Source organism: Pygocentrus nattereri, chromosome 14 (genome assembly GCF_015220715.1).
Source record: "Pygocentrus nattereri isolate fPygNat1 chromosome 14, fPygNat1.pri, whole genome shotgun sequence".
NCBI lineage: Eukaryota > Metazoa > Chordata > Actinopteri > Characiformes > Serrasalmidae > Pygocentrus > Pygocentrus nattereri.
Window position 1 is genome coordinate 29571725 of NC_051224.1, and position 15420 is coordinate 29587144.

The following is a 15420-nucleotide window of genomic DNA, read 5'->3' on the forward strand; positions in this document are numbered from 1 at the left end:
AGGTGTTAACCACTACACTAACCAACCACCATGTTAGAAGTTCATATATTGTCCCAACTTGGAGTTGGAACTGGGGTTGTATTTTCATAAATACAAAGTAGTAACCAGCCAACTGGGAATTCTTCCAGTTGCCCACTCCGCCAATGGATTGTTTTCCAATTTATTAACTCTAGGTGGTGATCTACTGCATAAAGATCCGTCTTGTGTTCTTTTGCTTGATTATTTCCCAGTCGTAAGTCCTTTTACTACTACAGTTGGAATAAGGGGAAAATCAGATTTACACAACTGTTCCTAAACCGAAGTCTCTTCATTTAGCTGAAGTGCATTTCTGGTTTCTTATCTTTCAGGATTTAGTCATATGAAGGGGAGGAAGGGGGGTAAATTTGAGAGGGTGAATTTGAATCCTAATACACATTCCTGCACTGCCATGCAGGGCATGGGTGGGTTGGCCCACTGCACAGAGGAGCAGAACCCCACTGTCGGTTTCCACCTGGAGAATGGATCGCCTGTTACTTACCTGGGCACACATACACATACTGAAACACTTGCCTGTCTGTTGCGGAGGCAGGTACACACACACGGACACACTCAAAGACGTTCATCTGCTCTCTGAAGCCCTTCTAATCCTCACACAGTAAGGCTGATCCCATACTTACCTGAAATCATATAGTGTACGCTCAGGTATTACTGCACTGTCATTCCTGATCGCTGGAATTAAAATGCTGTTCTCTGGCTTGTTAGGGTGGCCCGCTGCTGCTCGGCTTAACATACTCCTAGTTAGAGGCAAATAAGAAACATTTTAACTTGTATACAGTCCTTATTGTTTTGGAATGGGCCAACAGACGTTTTATCATTTCTCGTATTGTTTTTAATTACATTTTAAAATTCATATTTATATATTATATTATTTTATTTATATAACACAGCTTATTGAATAGTAGCAGGGGTCTGACAGGAGAGTCCACAAAGATGGTTGATATTTATCTCCTACTGGAAAAAAAGTTAAATAAACGTTTTTCACTGTGGCTGTAGCTTATGCTTAGAACTAACTAAGATGACTGTTTAAGGTGACTATTTTAAGTTGCCAAGTACACAGTTTTCCCACCAGGCTAGTTTGAAAATGCACTTGGTGAAGGTTGTAAAGTCTGCAGGCTGCATAAAACTGAAAGATAATCCAATTATTTGAGTGCATGTGCATATAATGACATGAAAAAAGCAATGGCAGTTAATAATAAAAACTTTTTTTTTAAAGAAAAATAAGGATTTTCATGAGTAACACAGAACAGTTTAAAATCACTACCAAATAGTGTGCAAAACAGAAAGTCACTACAACAGACTTAAAGCTGTTATTGCAGAAAAAGGTAGTTCTGCCATTTACAAATCTGAAGAATTTAATTAGTGCAGCCTGTGTTAACACTGACCTATCGCATGAAACGAAAAGCAAAACTCTGTAATGGGCTTGTTAGGTTCAAGTGGGTGGGAGGGACAAGAAGACAAGGAAAGGTGAATGAAACAGAGACATATGTGAACATTAGCTAGCATTAGCTACAATAGCAAGCAGGTCCTGACAAGTACCTGGCAACCCAGCCTTGAGGTTCTCAAGGACACCATAGGGATATGTTACAAGCTTGCAGACAACTGCAATGAAGTGGTCAGTGAGTGTGTTTATGTGTACATAAATTTATGGAAAATGTTAAAAGTTCATGCTACAGTGATATTATATCATGAAAGTAGGGCATTTAAGTAGAAGCATGCAATGGTGACTTCCTCATCTCAAACAATTTATTGAAACAAAAGCCAACAACAGTGGTGGGTATACCCCAACAAAAAATGTCAATGTCTCAATAACTTGTCATGTGCCCTTGAGCATCAATTACAGCTTGACAACAACGTCTCATGTTGTTCACAAGTCAACTCATTGTCTGCTGAGGCATGCCACTCTTCTTGAAGGGCAGCCCTCAGGTCATTGAGGTTCTGGGGTACAGAGTTACGAGCTTTTACATGGCAACTCAACTGATCCCATAGTTTTTCAATGGGATTCAGGTCAGGAGAAAGTGCAGCCTTCTCCATTTGAGGTACCCCAGTCTCCAGCAGCCATTCCCTCATGATGCAACCTCGTTGAGCTGGAGCATTGTCATCCATGAAGATGAAATTAGGCTTGTGTTGTTTATGCAGAGGCACAATGACTGGATTACTGATATTATTCAAGTAGTATGGGCTTGTCACTGTACCATTCACAAAGTGCAGGGCAGTTATGTATTGACTAGACACATTTGCCCACACTGTAACACCACCACCAACACCTTACTGTTAAGCTTCCTGTTAGAGAACAGTGATTTCACCCGAAAGCCAAATATCCCCAACTTTTTGTGAGTAGTATATATACTGTTGGACTATTTACTCGTGCAGTTGTTCACAAAGTGGTGAACCTCGCCCCATCCTTGCTTGTGAATGACTGAGCCTTTCAGGGATGCTCCCTTTAAACCCAATCATGACACTCACCTGTTTCCAATTAACCTGTTCACCTGTGGAATGTTCCAAACAGGTGTTTTTAAGCATTCCTCAACTTTCCCAGGCTTTTTTGCCCCTGTCCCAACTTCTTTGGAACGTGTTGCAGGCATCAAATTCAAAATGAGTGAATATTTGCAAAAAACAATAAAGTTTATCCATTTGAACATATCTTGTCTTTGTAGTGTATTCAATTGAATATAGGTTGAAAAGGATTTGCAGATCATCGTATTCTGTTTTTATTTATGTTTTACAAAATGTCCCAACTTCATTGAAATTGGGGTTGTATATATATATATATATATATATATATATATATATATATATATATATGTATATATACTTTTCACAAAAAGTTTGGGATATTTGGCTTTCAGATGAAATTTCAGAATGAACCTAAAATGCACTCTAACCATATATATAAAACTTATGTACAGCCTGGAGCTCAAAGTTGCCTAAAGGTATTGAGCTGGGTAGGACCACATTCTTAGCGCACTACTAATTTACAGTTTTCATAAAGTATTAACTCCGCTAAAGCTGTGTGAGTAGGAGTGCCAATGTAGGATAAGATTCCTCCTACGTTTACACTGAGCTTAGGCACAAATGTTGATCCAGGATCAGCGTTGAGAGACTGTGAAAGGGATTTTCAATGGTGAGTCACTACTGCCATTACAGTTTAATCCAAGACCAGGCTTAATCCATGGAACCAGCCCTTAGAGCTACATTCCAACCCTGTTCTAGCTAACGCACCAAGCTCCAATATCCAGATGCTGCTGAAGATGTTGATTAGCAGGCTAGTTAGATTAGCCAAGTAACCAAGTAGCACTGGAAGTAATTTGTGACAAAAACAAAAATAAATTTAAAACAGCTATTTGTCATTTCATTTTAGTCATTATTCTGGTATTTCATGACCACATCTAAAATGAAAAAGCTAATAGAGAAAAGAAAATCCATGCTTGGCTTTTCTTCATGAAATGCAAAATACATGTCAAAACTAAAATCAAAATACAATGTTTACATTCTTATTTCTTTTTTATAGCAATAGGCTATATGTCTGACAAAATGAAAATGCAATATTGATAAATCAATAGCAAAGTGACAGATTGTTGTTCAGTTTTCAGCATGGACGTGCTTGAAGTGTCAGAATGAAAAGGCAAAGGCAAATGAACATCAACGCCACCTGCTTGTGATTTACTTTTCATTTGCCACTTTGCTTTTTTTGTTTTTAAGTTGACCAACATGCAAATATATGTTAATTATGTGGCGGCACGGTGGCGTGGTGGGTAGCGCTGTCGCCTCACAGCAAGGAGGGCCTGGGTTCGATTCCCCGGCTGGGCGCCCGGGGTCCTCTCTGTGTGGAGTTTGCATGTTCTCCCTGTGTCTGCGTGGGTTTCCTCCGGGTTCTCCGGTTTCCTCCCACAGTCCAAAAAGACATGCAGTTAGGCCATTTGTGTAAAATGATCAAATTGTAAGTCGCTCTGGATAAGAGCGTCAGCCAAATGCCGGTAATGTAATGAGCACTAGGCAAGGCTACAGGGTACATTTTAGAACATCCTCAGACCTCTGCGTCAGAACAGCTTCATTCCTCAAGCTAAACGACTTCGAGTCTCGAGAAAAAAATATCACATCTCAGATCTGTTGAGATTGAACATCAGAACAAATGGCCTCAGAGAAAAAGTATTGGACCAAACACAAGTCCGGTCAAGCATATACTGGTTTGTATAACTTAGAGAACTATTGTGTATCTCAATTTAAATGCCAGTATAACATGTTCACAGTTTTTTCTGAGGCTCTGAGGTTTGGTCTGATGTGCAGTTTCACCAGATCTGAGACATGACGGCGTTATTTATTTTTTAGCTGGTCTACTATATAGATGCACTTTGTAGTATTTTAGACTGTAGTCCATCTACTTCTCTGCATAGCCCCTTTTCACCCCCGTCAGGATTCCCACAGGACCACCACAGAACAGGTATTTTTTTATGGAGTTTTAACACTGTGCCCACTTACTGTCCACTCTATTAGACAGGCCTACTTTGTTGGTCCAGACTGCAGATGTAAAGTCAAAGATTCTCATCTGTTGCTGCACACTTTCTGTTAGTCATCTTCTAGTCCTTCATTAGTGGTCACATGACACTGTTGGCTGAACAGTGGTTTATTCTCAGTCCAACAGTGACACAAAGACTGGTCCATAGAAGACGGGCTAGAAAGAAGCCATTACTGAAGAGAAAACATCAAAGCATGTGTGGAGCTAAAATTTGGGATAAGATTGTGTGGTCAGTTTAAACATAAATTGAGATATTTTTGGCCAGAATTCAAAACACTGGCACACACCTAACACTGCCCATTTCTCAGCATACACCATCCCAACAGTGAAGTATGGGGGTGGCAGCATCATATAGTGGGGATGTTTTTTCTCAGCAGAATAGATTGTAATCCAGATGAATCTGATGCTTTTAATCTCTTACATGGCCAGGGCCCAATAGCTCAACAAGTTTGCATCAAAGTCCCTGTAGTTACTGAATAATAAGCCTTAGTATGTAATGAGCCTGACATTTTAAGGGGTTAAGGGCATCAAATATTTTTGCAAGGCAACATGGAGTATTTATGAGCCTTCCCTGCTAACTTTTAACTCAACTTCTCCCCTGTGACTGTATTAATGGCCTGTTGCTTTAATATAGTACTATCAAATGGTTAGGTGTACTATAACTAACTAGAGTTAGCTTGTCGTGACAAATCCCATTAAGCTTTGAATTCCACTTTTTGTTTTGATTTCAAATATAAGCTGAATATTTCTTCATTTTTATCTCACTTTATCTCACTGAAAATTAATACATTTACTGGGATTTCAAGTGAAATGTCTACATTGACCACTAGTCTGTAAATTAGATTAATCGCCAACTACAGCGGTCCTTTGTAGGAGCAGCTTGGGGTTAAATGCCATGCCCAAGGGTACAATTGCAGTAGCCATCAGATGAGATTGACTTCTGAGATCTGAAGCCTTGTTCACTGGCCTCTGATCTTCTACCCACCCATAACACTGTGGACCATTTCCTAAAAAAATGCAATTAATATAAGAGAAATAAAAAATTATGACTTAGCTGACCTCTTAACTTTCTCTGAGTGACTCAGCTGATGAAACTTGTAAAGGTCTTTTGCCTACTCAGGTAAGAACGTGATACTTAAAATAGGGATGCAGAGGGCATCGGACTTTTGCGAGGGAAACAATTCAAGTGTTGTTTGCGCTGCTTAGTCATGCTGGAGATAAGCAGAGGCCCAGGGTAAGCTGATCATAGTGCATCCTGATAGATGTCTAAGTTTCAGCGACGGCTGCTGAATTCTGTTGGAATTGGGCTTTCAATTAAGGTGGCAGAGTTGACCCCGTTTTCTCTGTTACTGCTGTGTGGTCAGTGTGACTAGCAGGAGGTAAAGGAATCGCTCTGTTTTGCCCCTAAAACACTTTTTGCCTACTCAGGTAAAAACAACAACCCAAGAGTCAGCAGAAAACATTCTTTCTCTCTCGCTCTCTCTCTCTGTCTCTGTCTCTCTCTGTAGTGCAGTCCAGCGTTAAAGGGGCGTGGGGGGGGTGCATGTAAAAGTATACGTCTCTGATAAAGCTGCTCCACCGGCGGCTCTCACAGGCCTGTATTGTTCGCCTCGGCATTGTTCTAATGCTTCTGAGAGACCAAGGGGCCAGATCAAGTCTCCTGTGGGAAGAGGAAAGAGAAAAATATGGTGTTACTGACAGTTTTGGTGAGTATCAGATTTATTCAGGTTCTCAGCAATGATCACAAGGAACATCTGACCTTTTCAATGGTTAGCACATGTGACAAAACACTTTTTCTGGTATAAAGAAAAAAGGGAAAAATGTAAAGGGTAAACATAAGTTACTTAAAGCATTATTTTATGTTTATTCCAAGTGTTTAGTAAAAGTGTAGCAAAAAATAAACATTATATAACTTATAAGAGTATCAAACTGGGCTAATGTAATTTGTCCTCCTACATAGGATGAGGACAAATTACATTTCACCAGTCAGATCATTTAAAAGAAACTTACATTTAGCAAATTTTAACATTCTCCACTGCTTTATCCCTTGGAACGTTCTTCTGTGTAATCCCAGTGCTGCTTTTGTAGCCTCTTTGCTGACGGAATTGAAATTGACGAATATTCTAACTTAATATAATCAACTCAAATATTTCTCCCTGTTAATCTGTTTTCAGATTAACTAGGACACTGTTGGCTCTCTGTATCCAAGGGTCCAGATCAAGCTTCCTGTAGGAAGAGGAAAGAGAAAAATATGGTGTTACTGACAGTTTTGGTGCACATCAGATTTCTTTAGGTTCCCAGCAATGATCATAAGGAACATCTGACCTTTTTAATGGTCAGCTCACATGACAAAACACTTTTTGGTATATATAAAAGGTATAAATAAAAACTGTTGTGACTCTGTGTTGAGCTCCTAGCGAGCACTGAGGTGTAAATGGGTGAGGCTGAGTACAATTCATACCTCGCCATAAATATGACCATCATGCAGAACAACTGCAGCTTTCTTGAAATCAAAAAATCAGATTTGAACACATTTTCATAAATGCTGACTTGCTTATTCACATACAAAGGAAAATCCATTGAGCTTCTGGTACATTTTGTGACAATAGTGTTATGTCCTGTTTTGGTTCCTTTTGGCTCGTTCTCAGCGTTTTTACTCAAACTCAGAGGAGGTTTTCCTTTTAAACATCGGCTTATCTTGTTCTCTTTCTTGTGTCCTTAGGTAGTTTCCTCTTATGAGTCTTGGTTTCTCTCAGTGTTTTCATCTCATGCTCATTGGATGTTTCCTCTTTTAAGTCTTGGCTCCTCTCAGGGTTTCTTCACAATGTTGTTGTGGGAAGATTTCGCATTTGAGTCTTAGTTCCTCTCAGTATTTTTCCTCGTGCTTTTTGGGAGGTTTTCCTTTTAAGTCTTGGTTCCTCTTAGTGTTTCTTCCTTATGGTCTTTGGTAGTGGTGGACAGTAACTAAGTTAATGTAATTCATTACTGTACTTAAGTAGGTTTTTGTGTATCTGGACTTTACTCAAGTATTTCCGTTTTGGGAAATTCAAAGTCTACATTTCAAAGTCAAATATCCTACTTTTTACTCCACTACATTATGCAAAATCTATCGTTCCTTTTGGCTTATGCGTGCATAAAAACGTAACGTCAAAACAAAAGAAGCAAGAAGCAAGAACACCAATCAGGACACAACATGCACTTTGTTTTGAACTTGTTTTGTTTTGAGCATCAGACTAATTCATGACATTCTATTAAAAGACTGGTTTACCAAGAGTGACACTACATTATTTTCACCTAAAATGAGCTAATGAAGTAAGAGTTAGAAATATGGTAATAGGACATTAGAGTCATAATTAATCTTTTAGTAATTAAGTACATTTGAAGTGAAATACTTTTGTACTTTTACTCAAGTGGAGGTCTAAAAAGAGGAACTTCTGCTTCTACTGGAATAATTTGTTACCTTGGGTATCTTTACTTTAACTTAAGTACATGATTTTTGTACTTCATCCACCACTGCTTTTAGGGCATTTCTCCTTTTGAGTCTTGGTTCCTTTTAGTGTTTCTTTGGGAAGCATTACTTTTGAGTGTTGATTCCTCTCAGTGGTTTGTCCTCATGCTTTTTGGACATTTTCCTTTTGAGCATTGGGACTTTTCAGTCTTTCTTCCTTATGTTTTTAGGGGATTTTCTTTTTGAGTCTGTTTTTTTCTGTTTTCCATGTTCTTTGGTAGGTTTTCCTATTGAGTCGTCACTCCTCTCTGTGTTTCTCCCTATGTTCGTAAGGAAATTTCCCATTGAGTCTTTGTTACACTTCTTGTTTTTTCCTCATGCTCTTATGGGTCTTCATTCCTTGTTGTGTTTCTTCTTTATATTTTGATTTTGAGTCTTGGTTCCTATCACTATTTCTTCTCTATGCCATTTGTAGGTTTTACTTCTCAGTCTTGCTTCCTCCCAATGTTTCTTCCTCATGCCTCTATGGAATTTTTCAACTGTCACGCTTAACATACTCCTGATTGAATTCTTCATATCCAGTATGTATGAAACCCATGAGCTGCTGCAGCAGACTTAGGGCGTTCATTTTGACAGGGAATGAAAAAAAAAACACATTTCAGAAGGTCAGTGGAGCACAGGCAGGGTAACGCCTGGAATGATTAGTTGAAATACCAAAGGGCCTGTCATTTCATGGTCACTACACTCCCCTTATTTTCCTGTCCTATCCCAGCATCTCTTAAGGTCCCAAAAGACTTCACACAGCCTCAACCACTTCTTGCAGAACAAGACTGCGGGGTTGTCAGGAAGGTTAACCCATCCATAAAGCCTTCAGCAATGCAGAAGATGGAATATTGTAATATTTAATATGACTGAAGAACACAATACAAATATGCACATTTGCATCAGCACTTGACCCATTTCAGGTCACGCTGTTGGGGAACAATTTGAGTTTTGTTTTCTGCAGCTTCTTCATGCTGGAGATAAGCAGAAGCCCATGGTAAGCTGATCATGTCATTCTGATAGATGGATAGGTTCCTGCTGTGCATACTGAATTCTGCTGGAATTGGACTTCTATTTAAATCATCAAACCTGATTTTAGTGTTTTGTTTAGCACATTATGGTGATGAGAGATAAACAAAAACAGTAAGAGAACCTCAATCACAAGTAATGCCATAAATCCAAAGAACTCTTTTTCAGAAACTGATATTGTCTAAAGGTACTCTTTTAATGGTTGCTGTAAAGATTTGATTAAATTTAGCCACAAGGACATCAATGAGGTCACTGATCCCACTCAAAAGACATGATGCTCCTTCAGTGCTCCACAGCCCAATGCTGGGGGGCTTTACACATTCCCCTAAATGTATTCAATAAAAACATCTGTTACAGTACATTCAAAGTAATGTATTTCAATATATTTACAACACATCTTGATAAGACAAATAAGAAAAACAATAAGTAGGCTTATTTAAAGCACACGTGGGCTTAAATGGCACAAGAAGAAAAAAAATCTTATAAAATTGCTTGGTGTTAATTATATCAATTGATTAATCTTTCATTTCATTATATCATTTATCATTGTACACTATATGGTAAAAACTATGTGAATACCCCTCATGATTACAGCCACACCTGTTGCTATCAGGTTTATGGAGTCAAGCAGATAGCCATGCAATCTCAATAGACTGGCAATACCTTGGAGCTGAAGAGAGGTGACTTTTACTGTGGCACTGTCATATGATGGCACCTTTGATACAAGCCAGTATGTGAAATTTCTGCCCTGCTAGAATTACTGTAACTATAAGTGCTATTTTTGTGAAATGCATGCATCTAGGAGTAATAACCGCACAGCCACAAAGTGGTAGACCACACAAAGTCACAGAGTGGGGTAGCTGAAGGCTAAAGTGCAAAACACATAAAAATCACCTATTCTATCTTGCATCACTTACTATACAATTTCAAAGTGCCTCTGGAAACAAAATCAGCACAAGAAGTGTTCAGAGCTTCATGATATGAGGTTTCATGGCCAAGCAGCTGCACACAAGCTTGAGATCACTATATGCAATGCCAAGCAACAGCTGGACTGGTGTAAAATATGCTGCCACTGGACTTTAAAGGAGTGGAAAGGTGTTCTTTAGAGTGATGAATAATACTTCAAAATCTGGCAGTCAGATGGGTATTTCTGAAAGTTTTATTTGTCATGCAACAATTTTAAAATAGTTCATAAATGTAATCATAAGTATTGATGATGATTCTTTTAAAGACTGCATGTTTTTCTTTTATTTAGAGAGCATTTCCAAAAGGATTCTCATAAAATATAAAACGTTACTATATTCTGAGTGCTGCCCTTTCAAAATGTAGTTTGTAAATACAGATACTTCATTTCTGTATTATGAATATGTAGAGTAAATTATTTTTTGAAGTCATTAAATGAATATTCGATATTGCCACACATCAGTGTTGATGATATTTGGATATGTTGGCTGTACAGCTCAGTGTGTGTATTAGTCAACAACAAAAAAGCAGCTGCTTCTTTTTACAGTTCTTCTTCAGTTGTCTGAGGAAACCAAATCTTTGCTGGGATTTTTTCACATGGATCTTACAACTGTCTCTCCATTAAATGTTTCAAAAAGGTTTCATAAAAATGTGATACATTAATAGTTTAGATTTTTAAAAAATTAATAAACGTTTTTGAAGAACTATATCATATTTACCAGCTCCTAACTGTTCTGCTCTGTTGCTGATGTCCTGATAAAAAAAAAAGCTTGAAAAAGCTTGAGAAAAAAAACAGCTCAGCGGCTCTTTGTTGTTTCTCTAGGTGGCTTCTACCTGAGAGTTCTGAAATACATAAATAAATGCTTGCAAACTGCATCTCCTTATCAAACGCCCAACTGTTTTTCAGTTTCTTCTTCTTTGTCTTCTTCTACCTTACCTTCCCACCTTCACTCTCACTTACAGTTAACAGGACAAGACTTTAATCACAAACAGAGCAGCAAAAATCAAGCACAGAGAATCAATTAGGCAATCATAAATACAATAGCAGAAATCTCTTGGCATTATTGACCACATGTGCCATGCAAGGAAAGAAAAGCCTTCAGGTCGGGCCATAAATATCAAAACTCTGTCAGAAACGAGGCAAAAACATTTCTATGATAACATCAATTTCTGCTAGCATCCCTTTGGGCTTCCAGTATTATGTTAGCGCTAAGCTCCTGTTGATTCACAAGAACATTTTTGGCAATTCTACATTAAACACAGACATGTGAAGCTTGTCAGAGACATTATATGTTTTATTTATTTATTTATTTGTTTTAATATTTATGCATTTGGTAGACAATCTAGAACAGGGTTGCACAACTCCAGTTCTGGGGGACTGGTGTCCAGCACAATTATAACACCACCCGTTAATCCTGGTAATTAACAGATTGGTGCATTGGTGCAGATTTTGTAAATCATCAAAATGTGCTGGACACTCACCCTCCAGGTCTGGAGCTGTGTACCCCTGTTCTTGTTACAACTTGTTACAGTCATGTTACAGGGTGGTCGAATAGAATACAACATCAGGAGTCTTGCCCAACTCTTATTGGTATAGCATGCTGTGTTTGCCTGAGCAAAGACACGACCCCCAGCTGCCAATGTGAGGGGCAGCAATGTTACCCGTTATGCTATTCCAGCCACTGAAGCTTATTATGTGAAACAAACATTATTATATATTTTACCTTAGAGCAATTTCTAACAACTGTTTCTGGGACATCCCTAGGATTTACAACAGTGATCACCAACCCTGGTTCTGGACATCTGCCTTACTACAGAGTCTAGTTAAACTAAAATCTGCCTCATCTGCTGTAGGTAAGTTCTTCGGAACTCCTTGATTGGTAGGACCAATGGGCCAAAGGCACATTAGATGCAGGGCAGAACTAAACTCTGCAGGAAAGTAGATGTCCAGGAAGGGGGTTGGTGACTACTGGTGTAGAGTGATGCTTTTTCTCATAAAATTATGCCATCTGTTGTAAATCAAAACACAATTGGTTGACTCTGTTGTCAGTTCCTAAGTGTGATAGTGGTTATTAAGATACATTGTTCCTTCTGTTTGGCTCCTGAAGTCCTAAACAATGGGCGATCAATCTTGGCTGTACCTAGATACCACTGAAAATCAGGATTATTTTCTGTTCGGCGTTTAACTTCTTTCCAGCTAAAACTAAAGCCTTGAGGGTCACTGGAGAATGTTAAACATTTGAATGGAATATGGAGGTTTTAAAAGTTCCCAACTGTTCTGGTGCCTTGCTGATGTATTGATATGAAGTTTGCCTTCTTCTTCAAAGCTGTGATGTTAAGCTGTCACCGTTGTTTTCCATCTGACATCTGACTGAATTCTATTTGTTCCACTTTAGTGACGTTGTTCCACTTCCACAGCATGGGAATGACTCTCAATGTGTGTGCTCTTTACAATCAAAGCAATGACCTTTGATAGCACAGTCAGTTGACCTATCCAGAAACATTATTGTTGCTATTTATTTGGTTATTGGTTATTATTCAGTGTCTCTGTCTCTTTCATATCTGTGGGACAATTTGATCATCTTTCAATAACGTCTGCATCCAGTGGACCAGCTCTTAACTCAGGGGTCTTATCTTAACACATGCTCTGCATAACTGACCCAGCTTGCTTTTGTAGTTAGCTACAAATATTAGTAGCTAGTAGCTGTAGCCGCTACAGTTTTATGAAATGTAGCTAGTAGCTGTAGCGCCTATAATTTTCTGTGTCGCTGTAGTGAACATTTTTGCTACAATTTCCTTACAGCCTTCAGTCAATCTGAGCAAAACCTGAACCATAGAGCACAGCCGTTAACTGGGCCGGTGGTGACTCAGGCTTACTTTGCTCTGCTATAACCTTTAGCTCATTTGTAGCCACTTTTCTTGTATCTCAGGAAACCTTTCCACGACTTTCTTGTAAAATGTCTCTAAATATTAAACTTTTTATGAGGTTGAAGTCACTTCTCATCCTCCAGCTTCTCGTTTGAATTGTCCCGAGCGGGATTTATAAATGTAAATTCATGTAAAGTCCCTTCATCTCCATATTATCGACTCATTTCGTTCTCTGCGTTGCTGTGTGATCAACAGTCTGTGCGTCAGTCTTCAGCGTTAAAGGCTGGTGAATTAGCAGTAATGCGTTAACTCCAAAAATCTAGTTCTGCTGTGGAGCCACAACAGCAGCGCAGAGATTATTCAGGCCTGATTTTCACCCCAAACAGAGCCACAGTCACTGATGAGAATTTTGAGGCTAAAATGTTGCTAAAGTTTAGTAAAGACTCTGAATGTGGATGTCTGTACATACACCAATTAGACATAACGTTAGGAGCACCTCCTTGTATCTACGCTCATTTTTAAACAGTGTCCACTCACTGTCCACTCTATTAGATGTACCTGCGTTGTCAGTTCACCCACTAGATGTAAAGAGAGAGATGACACCGCTTGCTGTACAGTATGAGCTAATCATCCTCTAGTCCTTCATCAGTGGGCACAGGACACTGTCGGCTGGACATTTTTGGTTGGTGGACTATTCTCAGTCCAGCAGTGACACAGAGGTGTTTAAAAACTCCAGCAGCACTGCTGTGTCTGATCCACTCAGACCAGTGCAACACCCACTAACACACCACCACCATGTCAGTGTTGCTGCAGTGCTGAGAATGATCCACCATCCCAATAATACCTGGTCTGAGGGTTCATGGGCGTCCTGACCACTGAAGATCCGGGTAAAAGGGGGCTAACAAAGTATGCAGAGAAACAGATGGACTACAGTCTGTAACTATAGACCTACAAAGTGCACCTATATAGTAAGTGGAGCAGATCAAATGGACAGTGAGTGTAGAGACAAGAGGGTGGTCATAGTGTTATGCCTGATCGGTGAATCTTGCTGAAATGTTTAAATTGGAGCAGTTTTATTTCACCAGTTGACAACACTTTGCACAAAATTCTCTGGTTTGTATTCAGTTATTGTTGTTGACTTTTGTTAGTAAAAACCTGGAATGGTTTAATTTGCCTTTAGTCTTAATTTTTGTTGGATATCATGCCTTTGGGTGTGCAAGTTATTGTTGGTTACACTTTTTGGTGATCTTCTTGTATATTTGCAGCTTTTCAATTGTATGTGTCTTTCTGGCACATGATTAAATGATAAAATGATTAAACGTGTCTTGTTTACATTCAGTTGGGCCTGTTTGGTGAGTCAGATGGAGATTCACAAACAAACATTCTGACAATCACTCTTTGAAAGTAGCTAAAAAGTAGCACACTACTTTTCAAAAAGTGGCTAAAAAGTAGCCATTACTCTTTCTGGAAGAGTAGCTAAATTGTAGCTGCTACAAATTTTGTGAAAGTAGCTACAAAGAAGCTAACTACAATTTTTTCAGTAACTATCCCAACCCTGATTATGTGGATTCCCCTAGCCTGGGATTGGAAGCTCCTAATCATTCTGCTGTATTGCTGATGTTCGGATACAAAGGTTGCTTTGGTAGCACCATTGCTAATTCCAATTACTTGGAAAGGTATTTTTGTATGTGACATTTTCCCTTCTACCATGAAATTCTCACAGTGCCCGTTCGTGATTTGGTTTGCAAAATGTTTTTGGTTTTCTCTGTTGTTGTTTCGGCTCAGTGTCTAGGTCTTGCTTCTGTGGGTGTCTCGCACCTGAGAGTTTTGATCCTCTTAAGAGTCTGCGGTGTGTTTGGCATTGCTCTACCTTTCTGAGTTCATCTATTGTGCACCTTCACCATCTCACCTGTTTCCCACTCAGGGGAAACACTAGCTGTGGGCATCGCTCTCTCTCTCTTTCTCTCTCTCTCTCTCTCTTGGCAGGTGAGCGCAGGTTTATTTCCTAGCTGAACTCTAGACCTGCTTGGCAGACTGTAGCCTCAGACACTGATACTGCGTTCCACAGCAGTGCTGCTGGCAGAGCCCAGCAGAGCTGGACAAATCTACCTCTCACCTGCCTCCTGTTGGAACAGCTGACCTTTTGAACCTGCTCACCCACAGCCAGCCATGCAGGTGTGCCACTCTAACAGGTGTGCGCTCCTCTAACAGGTGCGTTGGCAGCCGTCCATCGCTCTGCCTCTATATAGACAAGGAAAGGAAGCATTTAAAGGCTGCCTGGCAAATTCCTCAGAGTCTGAATACAATGCAATATAAAATACAAATCATATTTAAACAATTTTCCACTTAGCAGGTTTGCCCTCCTGAAAATTCCAGCTAAGATCACTTTGGCTTGTAGCTCAAAAACATACCCTAAGCTGGTCACCTTTATATGATCAACTTAGCCAGTACAACTAGTACAACTTAACCCCCTTGTTAGCTCAGCTCATTTAGATTTCAGGTTTCAAGGTCATTTCAA